Consider the following 19,313-nt stretch of genomic DNA (forward strand, 5'->3'; position numbering starts at 1 on the left):
AAATTTTGATTTTAGGCAAAATTTAGAATAAGTTCTGATCAAACAAACATAAAATTCTTCGTTCAAGGACTGGTTTAACTCATCGATTAGCAGGGAATATATGATTTTTAGATTTCAGATCAACCAATTATGAGAAATTTTTTTTCACTGAAAAGTATATTTTTTCCAAAAAAATCTCTAAAAATCAGGTATTACCATGGCTAAATTTTTAAATTCTTTAAATAAAAATTTTAGAAAATATAATTCAAATATTGTACTTTTTATATGCTTGAGAGCTTCAATTACATTTTTTTTTATTATTCTGAAAAAAATTAGAGAAAATATTTCATTTTTAAGTCTTCTTGATCCTCGTAACATTTTAAGGTAAAAACAAAGAAAGAAATATGTACGTAAAATATGTATGTTGACAAAATTAAACACAAGAAATATTTCTCACTTTGCATAATTAACTCTTATTATTATATAGTTTCCAAAAAAAAATATAATGTGTATAGAGAAATTGTTATATTTTAGCTATATTTAAATAAAATATTTTTAGTAATGACTGAATAATCTTTCTTTTAGCGATAAGTCACACAATGGAAGCTATAATTTAAAAATCTGAGTTATCGTTGAAAAATGCTATTAGTCTACATACAGAAAGAATATTTTGTAAAATTGTTCGTAAATGTTTGTGAATTCCTATTGGGGATTTACGAAATGCTCGTAAATCATATAACTCACTAAAATGTTTCTAAAGTATTATATTTTTTCGCAAATACTGTCCGTAACATGATCAACCAATGAGCATTTTTTGTTCTTTTACAAACATTTGTTCGTACATTTTTGTTTGTAAAAGAACAAAAAATGCTCATTGGTTGATCATGTTACGGACAGTATTTGCGAAAAAATATAATACTTTAGAAACATTTTAGTGAGTTATATGATTTACGAGCATTTCGTAAATCCTCAATAGGAATTCACAAACATTTATGAACAATTTTACAAAATATTTTTTTCTAAAACTTGCTCAAAACATTAACCGTGGTTAAAAAAAATAAAACAAAAAATACGCAAAATGTTAACAAATGTTAAAAATTTCTCCACCAAATGTTAAAAAATTGTGTACCCAATGGTAAAAAGTTGTGTACCAAAAGTTAACAAATTGTGTACCAAACACTTGCTTAAAATTTTGCCAAACACTTTTTCAAATCTGGGCAGCCCTCGGTGTAACAATTTTGTGTACAAATTTTTCTGTGTTTAAGAGAATCACACACTTAGAATCATTGGAATCACAATGGAATCTCATTGGAATCACGTGGAATAATGGAATATGGACACAAATTTTCGACTTAGAGTAACCCCTTGATTGTCTCCCAATCATCCGAATTACAAAGCAGACACTGTACCTTCTAGAAGAACCACTTAGAAAAAAGAAAGTTTTTTGTGGAATGTATCAAATTTTGTTGGCTGATAAGCCCCTTAGGCGTGCTGCCGCTCGAAAGTGGCGAAAGTGGCCGAGACGAGGAGTTGGGGGCGTCTACCACGCGCCGAAGGCGAAGAAAGGGCGCAAAAAAAAGTGCCTCGAGGGTGCTTGAGTGGGGTGCTGGCCTCGGGTGAGGGGGTTTTGAGCTCTGCTTTTTTGCGTCCTCTCTTTTTTTTTCCTTTTTTTTTTTTTGGGGTTAGGGGCAACAAACACACAACGTTTCTCTCCCCTTTCTTTTAAATTGGCACACTGCAGAATGTCAAATGGTGGTTGGGGCTATGCCGTTCTTTTTTTTTTTGTTCTTTTTTGCACACGCGCCACTCCCGCTAAACCTTTGCACTTTCACGAGGTTGGAAGATTCCAAAGATGACCATAACCTCAAATATTTAAAATATTTTAAACCCTTTTTAACCTTTGTGTGACATAATTCTCTCTTTCTGTCCTGAGTGTGCACCCTCTCTCAAGGGTCTCTTGTTCCCAAATTTGACTGAATTGAAAGACAGGAAAGCAGCCCTTTTTAGTCAAGTTATTCAGCTCAATAGCCAAGAAAAAAAACCCGCGAAACCGGTTTTTAATACATTTCCGCGGATTTTTTTTTTTTACTCGTTCCGGGTAAACCTTTCTAACCCTCTTTCAAATACCCATTCTTGTCCATCAAATGCATTCGGGTGAGTTTTTTTTGTTTTTGCACTGGGAAAGTATTCGAAAATGTCGTGGAAATATCCAAAAAGGGAAAAACCGGATATTGAAAAGGACATTTTTGTGTTACTCTTTTTTTTCCTTGGTGTCATTTATGCAGTCAATGGGACAATTTTAAAATCAACAGAAATCCTAAATACTTTTTTTTTCAAATGGCCTAATCATCAAAATCGGTGAAGATATTTTTCTTTTCGCGTAACAAAATACTCTTAATCATCAAAATTGGTTAACAATTTCTCAAGACAATTTTTTTCTAATCGTGTCCCTCTTTTCCTGGTGTCTTTTTTTTGTTCTTTTGAATTATTTCATGCAGTCTATGGGACAATTTTAAAATTAACATAAGTCTAGCTACTTTGTTTTTTCAAATAACCAAATCATCAAAATCGGTTAAGATGTTTTTCTATCCGTGTCCCTGTTTTTTTTTCGGTGTCTTTTTGTTCTTTCGAATCATTTAAAGCATCAAAATGGTCTTAACTACTTTTTTTCAAATGGAAAAATCATCAAAATCGGTTAAAAATTTCTTAAGAAGAACTTTTTTTTTTCTATTTGTGTCCTTCTTTTTTTTTGGTGTCTTTTATGCAGTCAATGGGACAATTTTAAAATCAACAGAAATCCTAAATACTTTTTTTTTTCAAATGGCCTAATCATCAAAATCGGTTAAGATATTTCTCTTTTGGTGTTCCTGTTTGTTTTTCTGGTGTCTTTTCGTTTTTTTTTTTTTTAATAATTTAAAGCATCAAAATACTCTTAGTCTACCTTTTTTTTCAAATGCACAAATCGGTTAACAATTTCCTAAGAATTTTTTTCTTGAGGATTTCCAACGGAAAAATTCCCAATTCATGATAGGATTTTCCTATTTTAGGGAATTTTTCTTCACCTTTTTTGAAAAACTGACTCTCTGATACAGAAATTTTTGCAAGAACCCTACACTCTTTTCCCTGGAAACTTCAAAGGTTTTTCCTAGACTTTTTTCGAGGCATTTCCGAGACATATCCTTAAAAGAAGGTCTATTCAATGTCCATAGGATCTCCTTGAGAATTTTTCGATCATTTCAGTGCAATTAAGATCATCAAAATCGGTTTAAAACTGGCTCCGCTACAGCCATTTTTGCGACAGTCCTAGATTCTTTTTCCTGGAAACTACAAAGGCTTTTCCGAGGCTTTTTTCGGGATATTTCCGAGGGTATTTTCCTCAAAGGAAGGCCTACTCAATGTCCCTAGGATCTTCTAGAAAATTTTCCCACTGTTTCAGTACAAATGAGATCATCAAAATCGGTTTAAAACTGGCTCCGCTACAGCCATTTTTGCGACAGTCCTAGATTCTTTTTCCTGGAAACTACAAGGCTTTTCCGAGGCTTTTTTCGGGATATTTCCGAGGGTATTTTCCTCAAAGGAAGACCTACTCAATGCCCCTAGGATCTTCTAGAAAATTTTCCCACTGTTTCAGTACAAATGAGATCATCAAAATCGGTTTAAAACTGGCTCCGCTACAGCCATTTTTGCAACAGTCCTAGATTCTTTTTCCTGGAAACTACAAAGGCTTTTCCGAGGCTTTTTTCGGGATATTTCCGAGGGTATTTTCCTCAAAGGAAGGCCTACTCAATGTCCCTAGGATCTTCTAGAAAATTTTCCCACTGTTTCAGTACAAATGAGATCATCAAAATCGGTTTAAAACTGGCTCCGCTACAGCCATTTTTTCGACAGTCCTAGACTCTTTTTCCTGGAAACTACAAAGGCTTTTCCGAGGCTTTTTTCGGGGTATTTCCGAGGGTATTTTCCTCAAAGGAAGGCCTACTCAATGTCCATAGGATCTCCTTGAGAATTTTTCGATCATTTCAGTGCAATTAAGATCATCAAAATCGGTTTAAAACTGGCTCCGCTACAGCCATTTTTGCAACAGTCCTAGATTCTTTTTCCTGGAAACTACAAAGGCTTTTCCGAGGCTTTTTTCGGGGTATTTCCGAGGGTATTTTCCTCAAAGGAAGGCCTACTCAATGTCCCTAGGATCTTCTAGAAAATTTTCCCACTGTTTCAGTACAAATGAGATCATCAAAATCGGTTTAAAACTGGCTCCGCTACAGCCATTTTTGCGACAGTCCTAGACTCTTTTTCCTGGAAACTACAAAGACTTTTCCTAGGCTTTTTTCGGGATATTTCCGAGGGTATTTTCCTCAAAGGAAGGCCTACTCAATGTCCCTAGGATCTTCTAGAAAATTTTCCCACTGTTTCAGTACAAATGAGATCATCAAAATCGGTTTAAAAATGGCTCAGCCGTGTGATCATCAAAAAAGGCACTTGAAGCCTTTTGGTAAACTTGGCAGACTTTTCCCGGGGAATTTTCCTCAAGAAATCTTCGGAGACATTTTTGCCACATTTCCCAAAAAGTTAAAATCAACAAAATCGGTTAGAAAAACAAATTTACTGAGAATTCATAACAAAATCCTTACACATTTACAGTGGCGACAAGATAAATAGCACATCTTTAGCGATTTTTCTATTTTGATGTTTTATGATACAATATCAATCTTTATCCCTGATCATGCTTTATTTTTTAGAAAATATAATGCCTATTATTAATAAAAATGATAATTATTTAGTATTTGTACCTGTTAGAACTATCTATTTTTGTCATTTTATGAGTTTAAGTACAATTCGTGCGGCCAATTTAAATAGCACACTTTCATTTTCTCTAACAATACAACCTAAAATATACTTATATTTCAAAAATTCAATATATTTCTCTATTGTTGATCATTTCTAGGCATTAATACCACAAATTTTCGTAAAATGAAGTTATGAGAACTGAAAAATTATGTAAATAGAGCCTTTGGTGCAGATTTCCAAGCTTTTCGTAAAATAGATTAGGATAACTAATTTTTTTCTTTGTAAATTATATTGTTCAGGGAAGATAACTATCAATTCAATAATTTTTTATGATCAAAAAGTTTTTATGATCAGCTTTCTTATTTTGCGGTAATCATCAAAATTGGTTTGGAATTGGATTTTTGGTGAATTTTTAACTAGAAACCTTGCAAAAGAATTTTCTTCGAGGATAAGTGATATTTCCCTGAACTTTGACACCAGTAAAACCCCTTTGGAGGGCGAAGGGGTATGAGGAAAATTGTTAGGGAATTTTTTGAAAGTTTTTTTTTAATTGGAAAAAGTCATTGGGATTGGATTAAAATTGGATTTTGAGGAAGAATGCTGCAAAAAAAGTGCTATGGCGCTTTTTTGAGGGAAGTTTCGTGGCTTTTCCGAGGGTTTTCCCACAAGAAAATGCCGACTGTGTCTTAAGGGGGATTTTAGGGAATTTTCTTGGCTTTTCAAAACTGGGCTGAAAACTGAAAATCGACTTAGTTTTGGATTAGAAATGAAGGTTTATGTGCAACGTTTGTAGGGAATATTGAAGGAAGTTTAATGGGTTTTCCCGAGTCGTTTCAAGGCTTTTCCGACCAGTTGAGAACATTTTTGTATTAGAGTATATTTTGAGGAATTTTCCCAGCTTTCCAAATCCGTAAAATGCAGGAAAATTAGTTGACTTTTGGCTGAGAAATGAAGGTTTAAGTAAAACCTTTGCAGATTCCCAACCTTGACAACTTTGAGGGAAGTTTGATGGCTTTTCCGAACGTTTTGCAAACAAGAAAATCTTCTTTGACTCTTACGCAGAATTTGAGATTTTTTTTCTCCAATTTTCCAAATATATTACCAGCTGGAAAATCTATTGAGTTTTCCTGTAGAAATTAAGTTAAAATGCAGTATCGTATAGTTGGCGATTTAGATGAATTTTGAAGGCTTTTCCGAGGAATTTCCCACAGAAAAATATTGCCTGTGGAAATAAGTGGAATTTCTTTGGAAATTTTTCGGCTTTTCAGAAAGATTCTGGAAAATTCATTAGATTTCGACTGAGGAATCAGAGTTTAAGGGCAATCTTTATTCCATTATTTAGATTTAGAGTATTTTGAGGGAAGCTTGATGGCTTTTCCGGGCAGATTTTTCACCTGGATAATTTTCGAATATTTTCTCAGATTTCCAGAAAATTAAGAACTGGAAAAATCAACTTAATTTAGGTCTCAGGAATGAAAATATAAGTGCAATTTTCGCATTGCACTTTAAGGGAGGTTTGAAGGGCTTTCTATGGCTTTTCCAGGGCTTTTCCGACCAGCCAGGAATGTTTTTTGTCTGAAATCATCTTTGGGGAATTTTCTCAGCTTTCCAAATCCGCAAAATGCAGGAAAATTGGTAAATTTTTGGCTGAGAAATGAAGGTTTAATTATAACCCTTGCAGATTTGCTAACTGGACCATTTTTGAGGGAAGTTTTGTGGCTTTTCCGAAGGTTTTCCCACAAGAAAATGCCCATTATGTCTTAAGGGGGTTCTTAGGGAATTTTCTCCAGTTTTCAAAACTGTCTTAAAACTGAAAATCGACTAAGTCTTGACAGATAAAAAGTGGTTTAAATGTAATCATTGCAGATATCATTTGGAGAGTGATTTATGTGAATTTTTCCGGAATTTCCTCTCTTTTTCCGGTAAGGTAAACATATTCGTGACTTAAAGGGTTTCTAGTGGAATTTTCCCAGCTTTCCAAATCCGCAAAATGCAGGAAAATTGGTAAACTTTTGGCTGAGAAATGGAGGTTTAAATAGAACATTTGCAGATTTGCTAACTGGACCATTTTTGAGGGAAGTTTTGTGGCTTTTCCGAAGGTTTTCCCACAAGAAAATGCCCATTATGTCTTAAAGGGGTTCTTAGGGAATTTTCTCCAGTTTTCAAAACTGTCTTAAAACTGAAAATCGACTTAGTCTTGACAGATAAAAAGTGGTTTAAATGTAATCTTTGCAGATATCATTTGGAGAGTGATTTATGTGAATTTTTCCGGAATTTTCTCTCTTTTTCCGGTAAGGTAAACATATTCGTGGCTTAAAGGGTTTCTAGTGGAATTTTCCCAGCTTTCCAAATCCGCAAAATGCAGGAAAATTGGTAAACTTTAGGCTGAGAAATGAAGGTTTAATTATAACCCTTGCAGATTTGCTAACTGGATCATTTTTTTGAGGGAAGTTTGGTGGCTTTTCCGAGTGTTTTCCAACAATATGGAAACTTTGTAAATTTTCTGTGTTTTTCAATTTAGGGAAAATCTGGAAAATTAGTTGAATATTGGTGATTAATCAAAGACGAGGCTTAATTAAAGCCTTTTTGTGGAAAATTTGTGACTTTTCTGCTGAATTTTTTTCTTGATTTTTCCTGGCAAGGAAAATCTCCTTAATATCTTGAATTTTTCTTAATTTACCTTTCCAAAAAAAGCATTGAAAAATCATCAAAATTGGTTAAGAAATGGTTTCTGTGAATAAATTCTTTTTGGTAGAGTAATGGGAAAATTGTGGAAATGAGGTGTTTATCTTTTTTTTTTGTTGTTGTTTGGTGCTGAAATGGGGTTCGTGGAAATTTAGGGAAATGGGGGTTGGGAGATGGGTGGTTGTTGAGTTGAGAGGGTAAATTTGTACTGTATTGACCTGATGTGTGTCCGGAAGTAAATGGACAAGAAAAAAGGGGTTGAATTTCCACATTTTTCGCGTTACCTCTTTTTTCTCCACCTTCTTTCGATATATACATTTTTCTTCTTGCCTTTTCTCAACAACAATTTTCCAATGTTTCCACCGACACTGCAATAAATTGTTGCTACTTTTGGCTTTTGCAACTATAAATGCTGAAGAACAACAACGACGAAAAAAAATTTAAGAACATTTTCGAGACGTTACGAAGCCGCATGATTAATGCGGAAGTTTTTCGCTGAGCGCGGGAAAAAGGAGGTTTTTATGCAGGAAATACTGCAAAAAAAAAATTTAAAAAGAAACAAAGAAGGAAACCAACCAGTTTTGGTTTAAGAATAATGGCTTAAAGTACTTTTAATACAGAAAAAAACCTCAATAAACACCAAAAAAAAAAAGACAATATCAATTTTCTTCTATTTCCTTGTTCGTGCCTTGATCTGTGAAAAGTGGAACAGAAGGGATACAATAAGGGGGATGAAATAGCCAAGATAGACAAGAGGGTTTAGATGAAATTCCACCAAACTTGTTTCATCTTCTTGTTCTACAGAAACAAAAAAAAAAATTGAGGAAGAACTCTATTCATTTTTTAATATAAAAATGAATTAATAAAATAAAAAAAAAATGAAAGAAAGAAAGAAAAAACCGAAACCCTCATTGTGAACCAGTTTCCGCGGGAGAAATGCGTGAAATTTCTCATTTCTTGCCAGGGAAAACCCAAACCAAATAGCCCACTCCAACAAGAAGGGTTAGACAATGCGAGGATTGTTTTTTTCTTCTGTTCAGAGCAATAGTCACTTCTTCCTTTTTGGTTTAAACCTCTCCTCCAGAGAGACCAAATCTAATCGATTTCACCGAATCGGACACTGACCTTTTTGGAACTTTTGCCCTTCTCAGACCGGTCACAAGAAGTCACCAGAAGAAAAAACAGCTATTTCTTAACCAATTTTGATGATTTTACAGTGATAGTGGTGGGAAAATCCACCCGGGAAAATTCTGTAAGACCTAAGGAAGCTTTTCTTGGATGAAAAGCCACGGAAAAGCCAAAAATGTCTGAAACCGAAAGTATCTCATGAAGTTTAAAGTTAATTATCTCGAAAAATTCCACTAAAATCCGCGAAAAAAGATTCCTCAGTCCACAGAAAGCTGCAAAAATCCGTGAAAAAAATCCGTGGTCCATGAGAATCTGTGGAAAAAAAAATGCGTGAGTCCGCTAAAAAAATTCCCACTCTACAAAAATCCGCGTGAAAATTGGCGCCCTGTGAAAATCCACGTAAAAAAATCGCGCCATGCAAAAGTTCTGAGTAAAAATTCGTGTCCCCCGAAAATCCAACGTGAAAATTCTCGCCTTGTAAACTTCCGCGAAAAAATTCTGGCCCAGCGAAAATCCACGAAAAAATACGATTCAAGCGAAAATCCACGTCAAAATTCGCGGCTTGCGAAAATCCGCGAAGAAATTCCGGCTCCGAAAAGATACGCGTGAGATAAGTGTAAAAATTCCTGCCCCTCCCGAAAATCCGCGCAGAAATTCACGCCAAAAATCCCGAAAATTCACGCTCTGCAAAAAAAAATTCGCGTGAAAAATCGCGCCCTGTAAACTTCTGCGAAAAAATTCCGGCCCCGAGAAGATACGCGCGTAGTAAATTCCCGCCTCGTGACAATCCGCGTTAAAATTCGCGCTCTGTAAGCTTCCACGAGAATAATTTACGGCCCGCGAAAATCCTCGAAAAAATACGCTTCAAGCAAAAATCCACTTGAAAATTCGTGGCTTGCGAAAATACGCGAAAAAAATCACGCTCTGCAAACTTCTGCGAAAAAAAACCTGTGATCCGCCAAAAATTCACGAGAAAATTCCGGCCCCGAAAAGATACGCGTGAAAATTCCCGCTCCGCGGAGATACGCGTATAAAAATTCACGCTAAGCGATAATCCGCGTGAAATATCTCGGTCTGCGAAAATTCGTGCTCTGCAAACTACCGCGAAAAAATTCATGCCCTGCGAAAGGTCTCGAAAAAATTCACGATATGTAAGAATCCGCGCACAAAAAGATACGCGTAAAAATTCGCGCCTCGCTAAAAAACGTTCCCTGCAAACTTCAGCGAAAAAACTCGCAACCCGCCAAAAATCCGCGAAAAAATTCCGGTCCCGACATGATACGAGTAAAAAAATTCCTACCTCGCGAAAATCGTTCTCTGCAAACTACCAGGACAAAATTCGCGCAATGGGAAAATTCCCGAAAAAATTCGCGCTCTGTGTAAAAATTCGCGTACGAAAAGATACGCGTGAAAATTCCCACGTCCACGTGGAGATACGTGTACAAAATTTGTGCTCCTCCCGAAACTCCGCGTGAAAATTTACGCCAAAGCGAAAATCCGCGAAAAAAATCGCAATCTGCAAAAATCACTGCAAACTCTGCAAAAAAAATATGCACCAAGCGAAAATTCACGTGGAAATGCACGTCTCGTGAAAATCCGCTCCCTGCAAACTTCCGTGAAATAATTCGCAAACTGCGAAAATTCTCGAAGAAATTCGCGCTCTGCAAGAATCCACGCAAACAAATCGCGCTTCGCGAAAATTCGCATGAAAAATTGCTACCTGCGAGAATCCGCGAAAAAATTCCAGCCCCAGGAAGATATGCGTAAAGAAAAAACTCCCGGCCAGCGAAAATCCTCGAAAAAATACGCACCATGCGAAAATTCGCGTCAAAATTCGCGACCCGCGAAAATCCGCGAAGCAAGCGCCTGACCTTTTTATATGGAGCTATATTTGAAGCCAATTTCCTAAATTGATTTCGGACTCAGCTCACAGTGCTCCGAGGAACAAAATTTATTTAAACAAAAATTTAGTATATTTATCCCTCTACGCAGTAAGGGATCTTATAATACGGGAAAACTTCTTACTTTTTAAATATTTAGCATAACGATCACGAGTGCAGAAAAAATCCCATATGCATTTGTATGTGAAAGTAAGAAATTGCCCAAGAAGCACTTTTTACTTAATATAGTCTTATAGAATTCCTTGAGTAAGGCACTATAGAACCAAAAACCTTTTTATTTGCTTATAACACTCTTGGTTCCATCACTGAGATTACTATAAGTAAAGTGGCGCACCCTTAAGGATCTTAAGAGCTTCTATAAGAATTTCAACAGAAAATTCTCACTTTAAGTCTTTTAAAAGTGCACTAAAAGACTTGTTTAATACTTGGTTCTATAAGGCAGCTATTTTGCTTCTTGGGTGGCTTCAACTTTGAAGGCCACTCGCCGGGGACTAGCATATAAAAATCAAACGGTAAGAGATATCAACTTCCGGTCTTCGATGACCCCTCCTCAAATGACATTATCTCGAACCTAACCTCTTCAGTTTTCCCCCTCCTCTTTCATGTGTTCCCTATCAGCCAAAAATAGGTAAAAAATGAGTTTTTTTTGTTTTTGACTTTGCAAAAAATTGGCACTAGCGATTTCAATGATTTTCGAGTATGTTTTGTAGTTAGTCAAGCTGAACATTTCGTCCTTAGACACCTATCACCGGAAAAATCCCCATGTTCAATCATTGAAGGTCAAAGCTTAATTTTCACTCGATTTGGTCAATTAAATAAAAGGTTTATGATTTTTTGACATCCTCTTCTTAAACAATTTTCAACTTCAAAATGTTTTTTTTTTTTTTGGTGATTTATTCAATTCAATTCAATTTATTTAAAAACCATTAGGACAAACCGTCCTCTGTACATAAAATGGCCGTAGACATAAAGTTAGGACGAGGCGTTAATGGAGGCCACATGACTCAGGATAAGCCCCCTCTTTCGCTCCCTGGGCAGAGCATTCCAAAGAATAACACCCTCCACAAAAATGGAGTTGCGAAAATTACGACTCCCTGAACCAGGCACACGGAGACACGAAAACCTGGAAGATGATCCAGCAACCACAAGCTCCGTGAGATACCGCGGCCTACCAGTTGAAAGAATCCTGGAGATGAAATCCACCACACGGGTATCGTGATAACCGGGCAGTGGAAGACCGAGTACGGAGTCAACATATACGGAGATGTGATCATATTTGCGAAGTCCGAAGACATAACGCAAACATGAATTGAAAGCCAGTCTCAGACGATCCTGAACCTCACAATGTGCTCTGAAGAACAGTTCACACCCATAGGTGAAAAATGGAACAATTAGCGCTCTAACTAAAAGCAATCTGGTTTCCCTTGGAGTAAGAGATTGATATCGTCGCAATGTACGCAGCGTAAGAAAAACCTTGCGACAAATCTCAGCTACGTGATCGGACCAAGTAAGTGTATCGTTAAAGATAACACCGAGGTTTTTCACTCCTGGAGGAGAGAGGAATTACTTCGTCCGAGAGGAAAAGTGGAAAAGGGGTAGGGTTTCTACCCCTCGAATGCACTAACAGTGCCTGAGACTTCTTAGCATTCAGCAGAAGACCATTATTGTGAGCCCAAAGAGAGATCCTCTCCAGATCATCATTCACCGCTTCGAACACGTGGGACGAATTCGACGGATCCCCGGAACAATAAATTTGCATATCATCTGCGTACAAATGATAAGCGCAATATCTAAGTACTTGCGGGAGATCATTTATGAAAAGCGAGAAGAGGATGGGTCCTAAAATAGTGCCCTGAGGAACACCATGAGTAAGGTCCAAAGGAGATGAGACCGATTCGCCAGCTCTTACAATCTGAGATCTGGAAACAAGGTAGGACTTTATAAGGCGGATAGACACCGTAGAAAATCCAAAAAGACTCTGAAGTTTGTTGCAAAGCAAAGAGTGCGAAATGCGAAATGCTGTCAAAAGCTTTAGAGAAGTCCAAAAGGACCAGAATGCTAAACATGGCTCTATCCAAAGCTAATGCAATGTCATGATTGACCCTAAGGAGAGCCGAGACAGTACTGTGATTCTTACGAAACCCAGACTGAAAATCACACAAGAGGTTATTACGTTCCAGGTGTGCAGTCATCTGGTCCAGAAGAATAATCTCGAGAGGCTTCGACAGCGCAGGCAGAATACTAATGGGTCTAAAGTCAGAGGCAGAAGCGGGGGCAGGCACCTTAGGGATAGAAACCACCACAGCTCTCTTCCAGGCAAGTGGGAAGGAAGAAGATGTGATAGCAAAGTTGAAGAGGTCTGTGAGACACGGAAGCAGGACTGGTAAAAGTAAACGGATGAAGTCAAGAGAGATTCCGTCGACTCCAGCCGCGGAGGACTTAACTCGCATTATTGCCGAAAAAACTACGTGTGAATGAACACACCGGAAATTGAATTCGGGCACCATAGTACCAGAAAAAGGAGGACAAGGGCAATCAAGACGTGGACCTGCGGAACAGAAAAATAAGTTGAGCTCATTCGGATCAGCGTCCGCTGAAAACGAGGTCTTCTTAAGCCCCAGTCGACCTAGATTGCGCCATAAAACAGCAGGCTCCAGCGATGGATCCAGCTGACAATGGTAGTAAGCGGTCTTCGCATCCCGTATCAAAGTCTTCACTTTATTGCGAAGCACTTTAAAGGTGGACCAATCAGAAAGTTGACCAGAGCTCCTCCACCTTCTGTAAGCATTATCGCGGTCATGGATTGCCCTCAAAATATATGGGCGCATCCACGGAGTCCTGGGATTGTGCAAGAGAACCCTTCTCAAGGGGACGTGCGACTCAAAAAGAGAGTTCAAGAGGCCACCCAGCAACTCAGCCCGATCACTGACCGACGGTAATAAGTTTACCGACTGCCAATCAATATTAACAGCCGCCCGGAGAAGGGAATCCGAATCAACACGCCTGAGATCTCTCACCAAGCGGTAACGATTTGACCTATCCACCCTCGGGATACTGAAGGAGAGCTGAATCATGTCATGGTCAGAAATTCCAGGCAAAGCCTGTTGACCATAAGAACGGAGCATCTGTTGGCAATCATTAGGAAACAACGCCAAATCGAGCAAGGACTGACCACGAGTTGCAGAGAAGGGTATATGGCTGAGAGAGAAAACATGGCAAGTAGAGAGAAAATCTATGCTGAGACGGCTAGGTTCAAGAAGATTAATATTGAAGTCGCCCAGAATAAAGTAGCAGCCAAAAGTTGCTAAGAGATCGAACAATTCTTCAAGTGGCTCAATAGATCGAACAGGGGGGGTGGATAATAACAAACGCAGAGAATGAATGCGAAAGAAGAGTTCGGACGAGAAACAGTTAGGGATAGGTACTCCAGAGATCCCAATTGACCAGAGGAATGAACTGAGGCCACAAAACTGTCCGAGAGATATATGGCGACTCCACCACCTCTCCCAGAACCCCTATCAGACCGATACAGTCTATAACCGGGAGCCATCACAGAAGCGAGCAGAATAGAATCATTCAATCAGGTCTCCGAGACACACAGCGCCGAGAACCTGAAGTTGCACAGAAGGAGCCGCACCTCGTCAATGTGGCACCACAAGCTTCTCGCGTTAATATGGGCTATTACAAACTCGGATAATTCATTTGTGCGTTGCAGAGATGCCGCCGATGTTCCGTTAGAAGTAGCCGCGACTTATAGACAACTTTAATTTGACAATAATTTTTCATTACATCAGAAAACTTGCGAAAAGGTATATAAGGCAGAGCTCTTTCTCTAAAGTTCGAGCAGCTCGCAAAGCCACTTTCTTCTACGAAAATAGTTTTTTTTTTTTTTGGCTCTAGAACTTTTCCCTGCTTAGTTTAGAACTTTGGTCCAGGAACCTAAGTACCTACCTAAGTAAAGTTATACCATGGCCAAGACCTAGGGGAATCAGTGGCGCAATAGGCAAGACCTTTGGCTCATGGGCGCATCGATTCCCCGGCTCGACTTACTGTTGCGAGTTCGAGTCGCGCCCGGTGCACAAAATCTGAATGTCTGATTTAGACAATTTTTATAAGTTAATAACGTAATATAGTGCACCGTCTACGCTCAATAACTCTGGGAGCATAGAAGAAGCATACACAATGTGGGGAAGGTGCTCCTGGACAGTCTACAATGCACAGTGCGGCCGCTCCATACAAAATGTGGCCAAAACCCTAACTCTGAGGCAAGAAGGTCATATATAGGTAATTTGGGGTCTCTAAATTCATTTTTGGGCATGAAAATTAAAAAAAATTATAGGGGAAAGGGGGGTAACACGTACATAGGGCGCTTGAACACCAATAAATCATATTTAATAGGACAAACAGTTAGAGATAGCGACTTGGAACCTAAGAAGGACCCCCCATAAGTCGACCCAAGGATCGTTAACATGCCCATAATTTTCCCCCCCACCGCTCCCCTTCCCCTTCAAAAACATATTTTTGAGATTACTCGAAAACACTTTGAGCGATTTTGTTCATTTTTGTATATGTTCTAGATATTACCTGGCCGGACATTCTCCCATGCACGAAAATACCGTTGAATTATTCCTAATACATTTTTTTCAAGGTCAAATGTTAAAAATGCTCTAAAGAGCGCATTTATCAACCGAATAGTGTCATGTTTGGGCTTGTTGAAAAGGTCTTGGAATTTCCAACAAAACTGAACCGATTCCAATCGGTTATGAACCGGTAAAAAAAAACGATTTATAACCGATAACTAGTTTTTATCCGAAAATTCATTGTTTAAATTTTTAAGCCATTTTGGGAACCTTTATACCGAGATAAATCAGACAATAATCAATAAAATTCATTCTAAAAAATAAAGCCAAGTCCGCTCTAAGAATTTTACTTTTTTTACTTTTAGTTTTAAAAGTTACATTACTTGATTAAAGAAACTATTTCTTAAAATTTCTTATGCCATTACGTGGGTCAAAAAAACTAAGAAAGCTCATATTCTCTAATATTACTATGCAGGATAATAAAACTTAATTTAGTTCAAGTTTTTTTATGTAAAAGTACAAAATTTAAACTATATTTTTTGAAATTTTCATTATACACGTAAAGTTTTTCTTTGAAAAAAAAACTAAGCGTGTGTTGGGCAAAATTTCTCATAATTCAGATGACATCAAAAAATCAAATATTTTCTATTAGGTAATGAATTAAAATTGTGTTTTAACGAAAGGTTTTTCAAAAACCAAAATTCAAAATTCTGGTAGTGTACAAAAATTACGCTTTTCGGCGCATAATATCAACTTTTGTCTTGTGAAATAAGTTGTGATCAGGGGAACAAAAAGAACTTCTTTCATGTAAAAGTTCAATTCAACTGCTAACAGGAAATATTTGTTTTTTTTTGTACTTCAGATGAATATATTCGACCATAAAGTGAGTGTTACTTTTCAAAAAAAAAAAAAAACTTCGAAAACTAGGCCTCAACGCCGGGATCTTTATTAGTAATGAAAATTTCGGAAATGTAGTCTAAGTGTTGCACCTTTTTTATGCTTAAGGTAGTACCCTAATTTTGGGGGCTAAAAGTCAATAGCTTTTCGCGATGGTTTTGGAAGACACAAAAACGACCAAGCTTCATGAAATTTTTGGATGTTCATAGTTTACACGTATTAAACGATAAAAAAGTATAAAAATGGGGATTATTAAACAGTTTAACAGTCAAAGTAATCCCGATTAAAAGACTAAATGTTTAAAATTGCGTTCAAACGCACAGCTCAATCATAAATGGCGAGGATTTTTCTTAAAATCTGCAGCGTTTTCTGGTTCAGCTGATCGTGTTTTCAGCTCGATCTTAACACTTTTATGATTACTTGTACGTGTTTTGTTATAAGTAGCCCCACCTCCCCCTATTTTCGTATATGGATGAACATACGCCTAGGTAATCTCTAAAACATATCCAAAAAATCGCGTGACGCGTTTTGGAGGGCAAGGAGAGGGGTGGGAGGAAAGAGAGGGAAATTTTACTCATCCTTGAGTCGATTCATGGGGGGTCTCCCCAAAATCCCAAGTCGCTATCTCTAACCGTTTGGCTCTAGAGCTGTAGAAGACCAAAAGGATCACATTAAAAAATGAACAAAAAAACTTAAATACACTAAAATTTCCGATTTTTCACTAAAATATATTCCTCGGAGGTTGCAAAGTTAAAATATATATTATATACATACATTTAATTCAAAATTATAGTATTATATTTGTAAATTGCTCTGTCGGTGGAGTTTGAGTAGGAAAAACGTCACTTTTGGTGCGCATGGTCTCAGAAAATTGCTTGGGAAGGTCCTTTGCACAAAAATGCGCAAAATGAGCTTAGTATCTCTTTAAAGTAGATTAAAAATAGAGAAAAATTATGCTATTTAGGAGTGCGGCAAGTAGCGGCATCATAAGTAGAACCTTTGATAATTCTTAAGAATTGATAATTTCTGTGCTTTATCGTAATAGACATCCTTGAAAATCCTTACAAGGATAACTTAAAATGATCATATTCAATTCAGTGTTTCGTCTTCTGTATAAATATTTTATAATTTCTCCAGAAATATACACTTGGCCGTACCATTTAGGTGCTTGAATATGTCTCTGAGAAGCCCAAAATGACGAAAAAATTCATAGAAAAGGTGACTTTAAAAATTTCTGTAGGCTACAATTTTCAACCAATCTTCATGAAAATTTGGGAAAATGATCTTCAATTAATGCCAAATGAAATAAAAATAATTTTGGTGCAGTTAAAAAAAGTTGAAAAAATAGTTTTTGGCCGCCACGGCCCCACTGTCCACTAAGCTTTTTGACCGTTAACGAAAAATAGAATATAATTTTATATTATTTGTAAACTAAACATGTAAAGCAATGACATGACTTGATCAATCAATTTTTAAAATAAAAAAAAAACTTTATTATTTTTTATAGTAATTATATAGAGTATTTTTTATGAGATTTTGATATAACAATAACCGGCATTGCTTCAGCATAAATTGGTTAATATTGTGTTCAAATTGCGCGCAACTTACGTTTAAAATAATTTCTCTTGTATGTAGTGCACTCATAGCTTCAACACGAAAAGAATAGATTACAAATAAAAAGCGCACAGCTTCAGCATAAGACGGTTAAAATTGAATGTAAAATCCGCACAGTTTCCGAACGAAACGTTTCGCAATTTTGATCGTTTTACTCAGATTTTGTGCAGATTTTATTTTAAAATCGATACAATATCGTAATTTTTGGATGATTTTTTTGTTTAATACGTTAGTTACAGTTTAATAACAAGGGACGATAGTTTCTACACTGAGAGAAATCCGAAAAAGTTAAAATAACATTCCGAAAATGTTAATTTTACCCTGCAGTATTGATCCGAAATCGGTGTAAATATTACTCTTTTTAGGTGTATTAAGGGTTAAAGTTACCCCTTTCCATGTTAATTTTACCCTTAAAAAGGTGTAAAATTAACATTAAAAAATGTTGATATATTTTTACACCTAAAAAGTGTTAAAGTTATCAGGAAAAAATGTTAATCGCACCCTCTTTTTTTCTCAGTGTGGGAGCATAGAAGAAGCATACACAATGTGGGGAAGGCGCTCCTGGACAGTCTACAATGGACTTAGCAGATTCTTCTAACACGGGATATGGATATTGTAAAAATGATTACTTTGCAATACAATATCTCAATAGATTAACAATAATAATAATAACCATGGCCTATTCCAGGGGCATGACATTTCCTATGTTTCCCATATGTTTCTAGCGAGCCGACAAAAACTTTTCAGTTTATTAGATGTTTTCTGTCATTGTAGAATGAATTAGCAAAAAAAATACTAATACGAAATAAAAGCCAATTTAATACCGAAGAGGCAACCGAAAACCCTAAATTGGTACACTGTGAGAGAGAAATCCGAAAAAGTTAAAATGACATTCCGGAAATGTTAATTTTACCCTGTGCATTATTGATCCGAAATTGGTGTAAATATTACCCTTTTTAGTTGTATTAGGGGTTAAAGTTACCCCTTTTCATGTTAATCTTAACCTTAAAAATGTGTAAAATTAACATTAAAAAATTTTAATATATTTTTACACCTAAAAAGTGTTAAAGTTATGAGGAAAAAACAAGTTATTCACACCACTTTTTTTTTCTCAGTGTAACCTACTTAGTTTTGGAGATACAGTGCTGTCTCGCTATATGCACAGTTTGGGTACTTTTTTTGACAGTTCTCTCTCTGAATATGCACAACTTTTTTTGAAATTCGCAACGGTTTTTTCTTTCTTTTAATAAATTATCAATTTTTTATTGTTCTAGAATTTCCCGTGTTATTTTAAATATAATATGAGACAGAAAAAATAAAATTAAGAAAATTAAAAACAAGAAAAATTAGTTACGAAGAAAATAATTTTCTTTATTACTATGTCAAAATGTAAACAAATTGATTTTGAATGCAACCGACACAAAAGCTGTGCATATAGAGAGTGTGCATATAGAGAGACAGCACTGTATCTCGTGAAATGTGTACGAAATGTCACCCCCCTGACCTATTCAATGATATAAGTAGGGGCATGACATTTCCTTTGTTTCCCATATGTTTCTAGCGAGCCGACAAAAACTTTTGAGTTCATTAGCTGCTTTCTGTCATTGTAGAATAAATTAGCAAATAATACTAATACAAAATGAAAGCCAATTTAATACCGAAGTGGCAACCGAAAACTCTAAATTGGCAACCTACGTAGTTTTGGAGATATCTCGCGAAATGTGTACGAAAACAGGGAAAA

At 36.5% G+C, this 19,313-nt stretch overlaps 1 protein-coding gene across 28 annotated transcripts in view; it reads right to left on the reverse strand.

Annotated features, from left to right (window-relative positions):
- The window catches only part of LOC129808794 (zinc finger protein 384), a 183,694-nt gene that overhangs the window by 63,268 nt on the left and 101,113 nt on the right, over positions 1–19,313 (reverse strand). The window lies entirely within an intron of this gene.

The sequence above is a fragment of the Phlebotomus papatasi genome, chromosome 5 (genome assembly GCF_024763615.1).
Source record: "Phlebotomus papatasi isolate M1 chromosome 5, Ppap_2.1, whole genome shotgun sequence".
In the NCBI taxonomy this organism is placed as follows: Eukaryota; Metazoa; Arthropoda; class Insecta; order Diptera; family Psychodidae; genus Phlebotomus; species Phlebotomus papatasi.